Here is a 13108-nt window from a genome sequence, read left to right as displayed (position 1 = left end):
ATTTAGTTTTTGCAAAACTGTAAAGCAAATATCTCTTTAAAGTCTTCTTGTGTATCTCACATTTCAATCTTTTTTTTTTAAAGTACAAAAAAGTTAGTTTCCTGCATCAAATGATTTGTTATTGGAAAAGCAAAGTAACATTTCTTTACTCAAAACTCTTCTTCCTGCAAAACTGTGGTACGTGGAAAATATTTTCCAGCTTTCAGAGTTTATTTGATTTTGAACACTTTTGGTTATGTAAGTTTTAATAAGTAGCTTTGGTGTACCCCTAAAGGCACACCCCACACACTTATGTTGTGTGACCTAGGGTCACAAGTAATGGCTGCAAGCTAATTGATTGAGAAAGGCTTGTCTGACTGGGCCCCTTTGAGTCCTCCCTTTACATTCCTAAATTTCTGTAAAGGAGGCACTGGCAGCTTCGCCTGTCAGGAGGAGGGGTTGGGGGAAAGGGAGGAAGTTTCTCAGTTTCTGATTATGCGCAGAGTTTCCTTGTACTGAGCTTATGTTCTCCACCCACTACTTACTAAGAACTCCTTAACAACTTAAAGCTTTATCCCTGTGAGTACCAGAAAAGTGATCTGAGTATTTATTGAGCAGGGAGAACAAACTGCTTGCTCCAGGCAGGGAGAAAGCTTATGGAAATGATATTAGACCTTCAGCAAAGTGCACAGCTGCATCATACAGAAGCTGAGACTCAAACTGACAGGCAAATAAGCCAGATCACGGAAGGGGCCTCTGTGTGGCAGCTCTGAGCTACCAAGTGTTGGACAACTAGGCAGAAAGTGCACTGGAACAGGGCAGAAAATAACACACTAACTTCAGGCAACTGTTGCTTTTTCATGGTGAGTCCAGATTTGAAATATTGTTTGAAATGTAGCTGTTTTTGTCGTTTCTAAAAACCCTTCCGTTTTACCACAGCAATCCTTTTGCAAAGCTCATTGTGTTACAGATTATTTGTCCGGATGTGCACTTCAATTCTGAATGATACAGAAATGTACAGGGATAGTCCTTTCCTTGCTGCTTGCGCTCTCTTTTGCTTTTGCTTGCTTCAGGAGACAGGTCCCATTTCTAAAAGCATGCTGCATGGCTTCCAATTTGGAAAGAAATAGTTGTACAGCTAGTACTTGGTGTGCAGCTGTATATAGGTGAATAAGTGAACATAATTTCTATGCACAGTTTTCTGCAGTTCGAGCTTTGTGGCACCTCTCCATTGCTCCTTATTTCGCTGCCTTATCTTGAGAATGTATGGCACGGTCACTATGAAAAGAGCTTTGTGTTTGAATTCCTGGTGAGTCGAAGGGTCAGGGCCTATGAGTTATCTGCCTGCCAGCAAGACTCATTGCTGTGTCCCTTTATTTTTCAAGCTGAAATAGAAAAAACATGTGTCCTTATCCCTTCTTTATAAACGTATTTTGAATTCAGATTTTACATGCTGTTTGTGTGTGCTTTGTTCTTTTGACAAACTCGGGTTTTGGGGGGGAGCCAGTTTTATGCTATCCATATTTATTTTATTTACTCAAGCTTTCCTGCAGCTTTTTTGCATTCCTTTGTTGTGATGCACATAAATTTTTCCTAAAACAATATTCAGTGATCCTGATTTCTGCTAAGAGAAAAAGGATTTATACTTGGATACATATTTCAAAAAATACCAGAGAGCTGTCTAAATTTTAGGTAAGTTGCAAAATTATACAGAAGATAAGGCTTTTGTAACTTCTGTCTTGCATAAGGAGGGAAACACAATACTTCTGGATAAGTTCTTGAACAGATTGTGTTAGATATACTAGTCATCTAGTGTAATGGTAATAAATATAATCTGAGCTATAATATTATTTCAGTTACTGACTCAGTTTGAAAAAGCTGCTTTATTAGCACAGCAACAGAATTAAACATTGCATGTTGGCAGTAACATTAGAAATATGTATGCAAAAACTGCTGAGTGGATGAAATTTAGAGCAATAAATCATCAAGGTATGTCAAAGTTACTCTGTATGTGATGTTTTAAGATGTCTGTAATTTAGAGGAGAAATGAGTCTGTTTTTCCTCCAGCAGAAGTGTGATTCTGTACAAAATGTTCTTCATTGTATCTTTCTTTAAATAAATAGTTTTCTCTTCAAAAAATAGATAACCAAAGTCAGAAGGTGCAGGAAAAGTCTCAGAATTACGTAGTGGTTATTTGGAGCTAAAGGGAAAATGCTAATTTGATAGAATAATTCTAATGTGCAATGGTCAGATGAACTCTACACAGAGGGTGTGTTATTACTTGTTTCTCTACCTGTCTTTTTAAGTTTGTATGCCCATCTGAAACTTACTAACAATTAGCAGGATGCCGGTTTTAAAAAATAAGATGCTGCTTCAGATCTGAGTTGATCTGATGTTGCAGTCCCTTTCAAGTACAGAAGTTCATGTTGTTCACCTATTGTGTCCATTCTCACTTGCCAGTTTGAGATCTTGAGTTTGCCCATGAATTTTGAAAATGACTTTAAAAAGAAAAGGGGGGAGAAGATTGTTTCAAAGAAATGCTAACATATGGATTTGAAGGTGATGCTGCAACGTAAGATGATCTAAATGGACTTCATACTTCATGTTTTCTTATTGTGAATTGAATTCCTATCTATTTTGACTTGGGCTAAACCTTAGACTTTCTACAAGAAAATTCTTGTCTGTGTCCTTAGTACAGTTAAGGGTGTGCTTTTAAGAGTTTCAGGGTTCTCTTTGAGGGAAAGAAATTTGTCCTCTTATGTAACATAAATGTATGATTTTCTTCTTAGCTGTGCAGTGATGGAGGAATAACTGCTGAAGTGCTCTTTACACCCTTAAAAACTGAAAGTAAAAGAAACTTGGAGGAGGTGGTCTCCTCCCAGCTTTGGTGGCCTGGACTGCTGGGGAGCTGGCCACCTCCTGGTGGTTGCAAGGCAGTTGGGGAGCAGGGCATGGTGGGTGCTTGCATGCGGCCACCTCCTCCATAAGCAAACAAGCAGAGGACCAGCCCTTTCTGTGCTGTAGGGTTTCCATTGGCAAAATAAAGCACCAGTGTTGTTGTGTCACCAGATTAGAGGATTATGAAACATTTCTTCATGCTCTGATGACCAGCCCGATGAAGGGGAAAGGGCTTAATGAGGAAGAGAAGAATTTACTGAGGATTTTATGCCTATATCTATCATTAAAAGCAGAATATCTGCTCCCAGTAGCTGTGTTATGTGATTCATGGAAACCCCTACAGTAATGATGCAAATGATGATTAAATGTGGTGCTCTTACTGACCATCTGAGGACTGACATAATATAATGTGACTGGCAGGAAGTTTAAACATCAATAGTATATCTCCAAATACTACTATTTTGTCTTAGAGAAAGTCAAAGAATCATGAGCTCAGACTAAAATAATTATACTGACTTTTTACCTTCTCTCCAACACCAGTTAGAGAAAAAAGCAGTTTCAAAAATTGCTTTATAGCTTTCATTTCTTTGAAAGGTTTGTATGTAACATCTTTAATGTCAAGTCAAGGAAGAACTAGATTTGTTTTGTGAATTACATAGAAAAGTGATTTTGGAGGTTCGCTTTTAGGTTTGTTCTGTTATTCTGTGTGGAAGAAGGAAAAACTTTATTTACTAGACATGTTCATTTTATTGACATCTGTACATTACAGAAACAGGTCTCCATGGTGCCTATGGATATCTTTACTGGGAAAGGATGCAAATTCAAGGCTAACTGTTGATTTTTCTGTCAAAGACAGGAACTAGTTTGTGCTGTCACAGCAAGGTGATGTCTATACTGAGAGATGAAGGAAAATTGACAGGAACAGGAGAATTGTAGCACTCTCAGTGTCAGTGAATCACAGTGTTGGTAAGACAAAAAGAAAAAAACCTCACCTATGTTATATCCTAGCAATTTTGAAAGAGTTTATTTTTTAAAGAATTTTTAAAAAGAAAGCCAAAAAAAAATTTCTTTCATCTTCTCAGCTACAACTCATGATCACATTTTAAAGTTCTTTTGCGACTATGATTGCTTGGGCCTTAAACTTCTTTGATCTCCTTGGAGTTTTGGAGTTCAGTAAATAGTTGAGGGAGCAAGAAACAGAAGATGTACACATGCTTGTCCATGAAAAACAAAGAAAGAGAGCAGAGACCTGATCTTTGGAATACCCAAGTTGACTTTCAGTTCATTTTTCCCTTCCTGCAACATACTCAAACCATCAGCAGAGCACTGTCCCAAAGGGTGATGATGAAGGTGAAAGACATTTGGCTTGTGAAGTGATTTAAGTGATTATAATATATGTGGGTAAAAACAAATGGACACAGAGAACAAGCAGAAGTAATTGGATATGAGGATAGGAGCAGTGATAAGAGAGGCAGGACCTTAAAGAGCAAAACAGAGGATATCTAGTAGAAGAAACATGGCATGAGAGAGGAAACCCACCCTATCTAAAATGGTCTGTCAGTCACTGATATGAGCCTGTGCCTTGGAAATTGTCATCTGATGTGCAGTCATCTGGCTTCAGTAAAGCAAGAGGCAAAATACTGAGGAAAAAAGTAGGGAAAACAACGACAGTGCTGTCTTTCTCCTGGTTTGTTCAGAAGCATTTCCACTGCTGGCATTCAGTTTCATACTTGGAGTAATAAATTCACCCAAGAAAAAAGGCTGTTCCTTCCAAAATTATGGTCACAGCATTTCAGAGAGAGGGGGTGTGGCGGGGGCAGGAACCTCTCTTTTCCACCTAACATCCTCTTATATTTACTTTGCTTTGTCTAGCAGCGAAGGTAGAGGTGAGGACAGATGGTTACATCTGTTGTGACAGGTTGTTTTTCGAGCACAGGTTAAGTTTCTTTTTTCAGCTCCAACTAGGATTCCAGTAACTTTTTAAAAATTCTTGTAAAAACCTTTGGAAGATCTTTTGGCAATTCTGATTCTTGGATCTGGGAAAGATGCAAGCCATTTGCAACATGAAACATGAGACAACAGAAAACAAGAAAGCAGTGGAGTGAAGGTCAAGAGAAATGGCAATAGATTTTCCTCTACCTCTCCTCTGACCAGACCATCCAATTCTATATTTTTTTTTCATCCAGGACTTTATCCAGGACTCCGTCAAAGATCCTGCTGACTTTGGTAGGGATTGGGTGAGGCCTTGTATTCAAATCACTCATATGTCTGTTCAAAAGGGTATTCACAATGATTTGCAATGTATGTATGTGGCACCCATGATGGTTTAAGATTTCTCAGTATTTTACTGGATATGACACCCATACTACATGACCAAGGTAGTACAGTGTAGTGCTACCTCCAGTTACTGAAATACCTACCTCTCCTTTAGAGAAATGGCCAGTGATTCAAACAATATCTAGATGAGTTTTCCAATTCCAATGTTACCTTTAAAGCCCAAAGATGATATTTTGGTGTTAATTACGCAATCCCAGTTTATTTAGTAATATGATAGAAGTAGGTAAGAAATATAGCTTCAAGTACTGGAAAAAGCACATTCTCCCTCTTTTAAGCCATTTTGAGTGAAAGTATTCCATTTATATGACCAAGTCTCCACACTTCCTCTTAACCCAAAAGATGTCCTATGGACCATAAATGTCCTGTGGAAGACATGCAGGCCCTTTAATTGGTCCTGTTTTGAACAGGGCATGTTTAATGGTGTTAAATGATAAAGCAAAATATAAATTAAAGAGAAGGCCTTACCCTGAAGTACATGTCCCATCTCTGTTAGTAATTTTTATTATTTCCAAAAACCAGCACCAGCTAAAGACATCCTTCCAAGAATAGTCCTTTGTGGAAGAGCTGGTTGAAGGTACTCCAGTGCTCTTTCACTGCCTCTTCTCCCACTTCGCTGCTGCCCCTGTAATGGTATACATCCTTGGAAGGCTACTCAGAGAAAAGGATCAGAATTGACCCTGGTTAAAAATAATGCTGAGAAGAAGATTGTTTTTAACCTGGATTGATCTGGTTCACCATATTCCCCACTGGCATTTTTCAAGATCCTGGGCTGTGCAAACAAAAGAGTAAAGCTGCAGGGAGGGAGATACATTAATTTCCTTCACTGCTAACCAAAAATGTCTAGGTTATTATGGGCAGGCTAGTGGAAGTGCCTTCAGATAGCTATATTTCCTAAGGCAACTTGACTTTGCTGTTCCTGTAGAGTGAGGATCGGTGTCCTCTGAAAATATTGACTCTGGTTTTGGTGTATATTTATAAGTTACTCATGATTATGACCTGGTTGTCACTGAGTATCTGCTATTTCAGCCTGTGTATAATAAATTCCTGAAATAAAAATCTGTGCCCCTAGTAGGGGAGAGTAAGTTTTAAAGAGTAAATTACAAAAATGCAGGAGAAAGTGATCAGCAAGGAACTTTATTCATAAAACATACAAAATGTGACACAGCAGAGTGACAGAATCAGTCTGTGTTGAAAATACCTGTGTATTTATCATGTGGAAATCAGACTGCACTCTGTATTGGCCCCATAAAACTTCTTTCAAGCTCCAGCTCGAAATTCACAAAGAAAGTTTTCCCAAAAATAGCCAGTGTAGGCCCAGCTATCCTTCCACTGAAATCAGTGAGAGTTACATCAGTATAAAGCAAAAACTGTAAAAATTGATAGTTTGTGCCAAATAAAAAGTAGGACTCTTCAAATTCTTTCCTTTGTATTTTTTTCCTCTTCATTTACAATCTACTGCCAGGCTCTGGAAAAAACAAGAAATTTGGCAGGGTCTGGTAACTTAATCATGTTTTAAGTTATATTAAACAGTTTGCTTTCTATCACTTTGCCCTTTTTTTAACTGTATTCTTTGGCCTGAATTTTTCCATTGTGTAGTCCCAAACCAAAGGTGATTCTTTTTTTTCTTTTCTTTTTTCTTTTTTTTTTAAGGAAATATGTTAAAATTATTTTAAGCAGCAGAAGTGGGAATAAATTATACTTTTCCTGTTAAAAGCAAAGTAAACAGACTCAACAAAAGTCTTTGAACAACAATTTTTGAAACAATGTGATCGATAGTTTGTGGACTATTTTTAAGGGGTTTGAGGTAAAAAAAGTCTAAATTGTTATGTACTGGAGATGTTAAATTATAGCTATTTATTACATGTCATTTGGCAGTAAGCGTTAGGGTACACATGGATATTTTTTTATTTGCTATGAGGATCATATGACAAATTGAGCATTGCATATCTATAGCACTGACTGTCCTGTCCTTAGAGACCATGATGCTGAAAGAGCTTGATGTGAGCAATGTATCCAAGGTTAACTTAGCTGGATGCTGAGAAGTAAAAGCACAGGAAGCAAGATTGCCATCTTGGGGCATCACACATGGAGAAGGAATGAACCCTCTCTCCATCTTCCAGGTTCTTCAAATATTATCAGTACTCAATTTTGATGTAGATTATTCATTTTAATGCTGCTGTTGGCTCTGTTTCCCAGAATTGTTTTGATTTCATTACTGAACCAGAAGTTAAGAATTGCAATCAATTTTTACTAGAGGTTTTGGGGGGGGGGGGTTAGTTGTTTTTTTGTTTTGTTTTGTTTTTTCACAAAAAAGAAGGAATGCCGCTATGAGGCATTCTGAGTCAATAGGGCTTGTTCAAGTTTCATATGGATGTTGTTATATATATTCATATGGCTAATAGTACAAGAAGATGCTTTTTTTTCATGAAGCCTTCCTAGCCTATAATTTGAGCAGCAGCAGGCTACATTAATTAAAAATCTACAGATGTGTTGGGTTTTTTTCCCCTCTTTATCTCATGCCCCATATACATCATTGCAGTAATTCAACAACTCCTGCATCTCTCCTGACATTACCACCAGGCAATTGACAACAGTGCTGTGACTAGTTGGTAGACACAGCTCAGCTAATTGGCTGTCTGGCTGCTCTCTGGCAGGACATGCAGTGGCCTCCTCCCCCATCTTACCTCAAAGCTAGCAATATTTTAAGTTTCTTTTATTCAGCCACTTATATTCAAAAACCTGTTATTTTTTAAAATAGCATCATGCTAGATACTACTAGATTATGGAGTGTATACACATTTTATTTTTGGCATATCAACAGGTCATGGCAAATATAGCTTTTGAATTGTTTTTTAAGTAGAAATATAGAAAATTCCATAGAAAACCACTGAACCAATATTTAATTATTCTGGTTAATATTTAAGTATCAGGGAACAGTGCGATTGTGACACACAGAATCTTGACTTTATTCTATCTATTACATCTTTTATTCTATATTATTAAGACTTCAGTCATATTACATATTTTTTTTTTAATGGCATGCTTAATTTCATGTATTGAATCCACAACGGTTTTGCCTAAAATTTGGCCAAAACTGCCTCCCTCCCCCAACACATATCTTTCTTAAAAAAAAAAAAAAAAAAAGAGCAAAAGCAATACATGACAGTCTATGGGCAAATATATATGTTTTTACAGGAAAGGGAATTTAACTACACTTACCTTATGTTATATTTAGTAATTATCTATTAAACCAAATTATACTGTTACTGTAAACATAATTTCTTTGTGCCTCAGTCTTCTCAGCGATAAATTGAAATTAGTAAAATGTTTTATACATGGTCTGATATTGTGACTGCAAAAAATTATTCAGTCATTGTGGAGGGACTCCAAAAAGGAAAATGTGACAGCAGTTTTTTTGACCTGGCCAAAACTGAAACATCAAAAACTTCAAATGGAAATTTGACTCTTTTACCTGAATTGAGCAACATGTGATATCTATGTATAGTTGCACATCAGCCTGATTTTCAAGTAGGGGAATTTGTTCTTAAGACAGTCCAGTTATGAACTGTTGGAAAGAACCTCCAGCTTCAGACATCAGCTTGGTTGAACACCTTGATTTCAGTTTAAATATTTGAAAAGGCAACCATTTTATGGGGGTTTAGAAACAGAAATGTAGTAAACAGTGGCATTGACGTTGTGTCCGTCTCTGTCATTTTGGGTTTACTCTGTTTACTACAGCATTTAGAAGTTCTAAAAGTTTCAGTCTACATCTGGATTTAGAAATCTCGAGGTGTCATCTAACTTCTTTGTAGCTTTGGGTAAATCACTTTAAACATATAATTTCTTACTGCTAAAGTATTATTAGTATTTCTATTTATTTTATAAATTAATGTGTTCCTTTTTAGCTCCAAGTACATTAATTTGATATTATCTATATAGAGGGGTTTTTTTGTTTTTAACTTTGCAGGTCTAATTTTCTGTGTTCTGTGTGTAACTGTTTACATCTGGTTGGATGTGTTTGTAGGTGTTCATTGGTATGTCTAAAGTCAGGAAGTGAGGGTCCTGCATTTTAAAGTGCTAAGTATGATGCACATCACACTTGAGGTAAGATGCTAGATTCCTGCCATATTGAAAGCAGGGTCACTCATCACAGTTCCTAAAAATAGATTTAAGAGCCTAATCTTAGAATCTATTAAAAAAACCCAAACAAGCTAAACTGTGGCCTGGCATTTCACAGAGCTGGTGAACTATCACATTATCAATAGTATTATTCTTAAATATTTGTTACTACTCTCACTTTCTAAAGAAAGTGAGACTTCTTCCAAGGTTTGTCTGTTCTCCTTTTGTCTTTCCCTCCTCCATGGGTTTTGAACCCTTTTGTCTCTCTCGGTTAAATCTGAAAGGTGAAATTCTCAATGAATTTCATGTTTTATGAAAATCTGTGACTGTATGGAGGAAAGAAACCCAGATCAGTTCCAGTTTTGAGAAAAAGGGAGGCAGAACATAGCTGTTATACATTCTGTTTGGCAGTGGCTCAGTGGCCAAACAAAATGTGCACAGTCCCAGACTAGTCACAGCACAGTTTCTCCTGCCAGGTGCTAGCGTAATAGGCAATGTGGAGAGATCTGGCCATTTGCAGTGAGAAGAAAGAATGTGGAGTTACAGACCAAAGAGCATAAATCTGTAGGAAAGCAGGTTTCATGCAATCTGGTGCTTACAGGACACCTTGGGTTTGCTATTGCAAAAGAATAAAGGACAAAATGCCAGAAGATCTTAAAAGGATGTAAATTGCTTGCTATAGGCAAACAAGAACATCTTGTTTGCTGTGATTTTTTTTCTATTTACTGACCATTTTATCCTGCGTGGAAAAAATCACATACTATTTTTGAGGCATCACAAGCTGCACTGAACACATGAGGTTCATACTAATCTTTCACAGGAGATGCCCAACTGCAGTTAAATTCTGTATAAATAATAAGATGGGGATGCCGAGATCCTAAATATGATAATAAAAGTTACGTTAGAGGAAACCTACTTTTTCCAACTGGGAATTTAGCCAGAATTTCATTCTTGGCTCTGTTGAAGTCAGCATAGACATGTCTAGATGAGGATAAAAGCGTGATTTTAAAGCAGTTCAGTATTTTCTGTTTGTTTACATTTAAAATGCTTGTGTACCCCATTTTACCTTGGACAAATTGCCTGCTTATGTAGACTTGGGATTACCTTTCTAAAGATGAGAATGATAATACTGAAAATATTAATGCTTGCCTATTCTTTTTATTTAAATAATATTTATAAAGAGCATTTTAATACCTGGCCAAACAAGCTGCATCAATGGAAATGAATCACCATTGCCTTTTATGATTTCATTGATTACATGGATACGGTTTTCTAAAATGTTGGAGCTAGTGTCTAAAATAATTTTCCTTCTCCTAAAGTTATTTAAGATAAGGGAAAACACCAACTGATTTTCGTTAGTATGCTTTTGTTTTATGAGCTGAATGAGTGCCAGATGATGATCATCAGTAATCACTAGTTTATTTATTAGAGGAAAATAGAAACCTGTGACATTTGAGTATCAGTTGTCTTTTACGGACTATTTTAGAAAGGTATTACTTCTAAATATTCTCCTGGGTATTTTTCAAGACAGGAATGTTACCACTAGCAACAGGAAATCTTAACGATTCAGGTCACTGCAGACAGAAGTCCATTCAGCAACAAATTTTGGATGGAATTTGTAGCTGAATTTAAAAAGTTATTAGGAATTAGGGTGTACTCTGTACTTTGAAATGCTGAATAACAGAGGGAACACTATATACATACTTCTTAAAGCAAAAAAAAAAAAGGTGAAATTTTAAAATCCTGCATTTCAGCAATAGTGCAGGTTTGTGTGTGTTTAATATAGTAAGAAGTTTATCCCGGACCCCTTTTTGCCCCAGTAGCCTTCTCCTTCTTATTCATTTTAAGTGATCTTGCATGCAGTTATAATCCTGAAGGTTGTCTAAGGACTTTGTTTTTAAGCAACTGTACTTCTAACTTGGTGCGAGTTCTTTGTGGCAGGGGTAATAGACATGAAAGTTCATGGTTCTGTGTGATAGTTTTGGTTCTGTCTAGGCACAAGTTTTGCAGAAGACTCATTGTCCATCACAGAGTATGCTATGGGCACCAGCATGGAAAAAACAAAAACGAAACAAAAAAAAACCCCAAACTCCAGAAATTAAAGCAAATAAAAAGACTCCAGCTGATCATGGTAAAGATATTTTAAATTACTGACAAACTGACAGAACAATAATATAAGAACCAAAATACAAAATTCTGTTTAGAAGATGGAAAATTTTATTTACTTCTTTTGAAGTAAGATTTAACTATCTATTTAGTTAGATTTCACAAGATGGAAGCATGTGCTAATGAGGATAGATTTTCCTAACAGCTCAATGTGGTGGTAGACACCAAGGGAAACAGTCAGATTTTTTTTTCAAAGCACTTGGTCCTCTTTAATATATGGACAAATAATATATAAAATATGTTTTAAAATAGCTCTTACAAGTCTTCATGGGAAGTGCTGTGGCCACAGTGCTTCCAAAAATGGCTATTGCACAGGTGCCCGAGATTGCCATTTGGGAATACATCTGCAAACTCTTGCGCATCTGAACCTAACTGCCAGCAAGAGACTTTTCTGGCATTTAGACACAGTGGCTGGCTATTCTCTGATATCTGCTGTGCATGCAAGTTCAGTGCTCAGGATGCCAGTCTTTTCCCCTGTTCAGGGCATTTGGAGTTTGAGGGAATTCCTTAGAGCAATCATAGAATCACAGAATCATAGAATCATTTAGGTTGGAAAAGACCTTCAAGATCATCAAGTCCAACCATTAACCATGCCCCCTACACCATGCCCTGGAGTACCCTGTCCACTCGCTTTTTGAATACCTCCAGGGATGGTGAATCAACCACTTCCCTGGGCAGCCCATTCCAATGTTTGACAACCCTCTCAGTAAAAAAATTTTTCCTAATATCTAACCTAAATCTCCCTCGCCTCAACTTGAGGCCATTTCCTCTTGTCCTATCTCCAGACACCTGACAGAAGAGACCAACACCCACCTCACTACAACCCCCTTTCAGGTAGTTGTAGAGAGCGATCAGGTCTCCCCTCAGCCTCCTCTTTTCTAGACTGAACAACCCCAGATCCTTCAGCCGCTCCTCATAAGACTTGTGCTCCAGGCCCCTCACCAACTTGGTTGCCCTTCTCTGGACACGCTCCAGCAGCTCAATGTCTTTCCTGTAGTGAGGGGCCCAAAACTGAACACAGTACTCGAGGTGCGGCCTCACCGGTGCCGAGTACAGGGGAACAACCACCTCCCTGTTCCTGCTGGCCACGCTGTTCCTGATACAGGCCAGGATGCCATTGGCCTTCTTGGCCACCTGGGCACACTGCTGGCTCATTCTCTTCCATTCTTACATCTGGTAAAGCAGAGCAGAAAGGGTATGGTGAAAATGGCATATGAAGGTCTTTTTATTGCTCCTTTTTGTGTATTTCTGAACACCCTTTTTGGTGGGTAAACCATGGGGATTCTCTGAAGCAAAAGATTCTTCAGTACATGCAATAACAAACTACTGCTTCCAAGCAAGTGGGTTTTTACTCCTCCAGGGCTCTCCCATTTCATGTCTGTTCAGTAATCAGGGACCAGACCAGTAGTGTGCTTTTCCTTTTAGCAGCATGTTGTGATGTTAGAACTTCCTGCAAAATCATGTGTTTCATATGGTTTTTATATTTTAATCACTTTTTTTTAAAGTGCTTCCAGATGTAAGCATATATTTGGTTACAGTTTATTGCACATGCTTACGCACTGATAAACTGGTAAGGCCTGCATCCAACAGCCTTTAAATCAGTATGTGT

At 37.6% G+C, this 13108-nt stretch overlaps 1 long non-coding RNA gene across 3 annotated transcripts in view; it reads left to right on the top strand.

Annotated features, from left to right (window-relative positions):
• The first annotated feature begins 495 nt into the window (after window positions 1-495).
• LOC128145097 (uncharacterized) overlaps window positions 496-13108 on the top strand; it is a 245604-nt gene continuing 232991 nt past the window's right edge. The window contains exon 1 of one of the 3 annotated variants that reach the window (XR_008236346.1): window positions 496-842. This is a non-coding gene — a long non-coding RNA (uncharacterized LOC128145097). The remainder of the gene's footprint in view (window positions 843-13108) is intronic. The other 2 variants (XR_008236344.1, XR_008236345.1) reach the window with 2 other exon arrangements.

Source organism: Harpia harpyja, chromosome 8, assembly GCF_026419915.1.
Source record: "Harpia harpyja isolate bHarHar1 chromosome 8, bHarHar1 primary haplotype, whole genome shotgun sequence".
NCBI classification, from domain to species: Eukaryota; Metazoa; Chordata; class Aves; order Accipitriformes; family Accipitridae; genus Harpia; species Harpia harpyja.
Note: the sequence above shows the minus strand (reverse complement) of the source record. Positions and strands in the feature narration are given on the sequence as shown.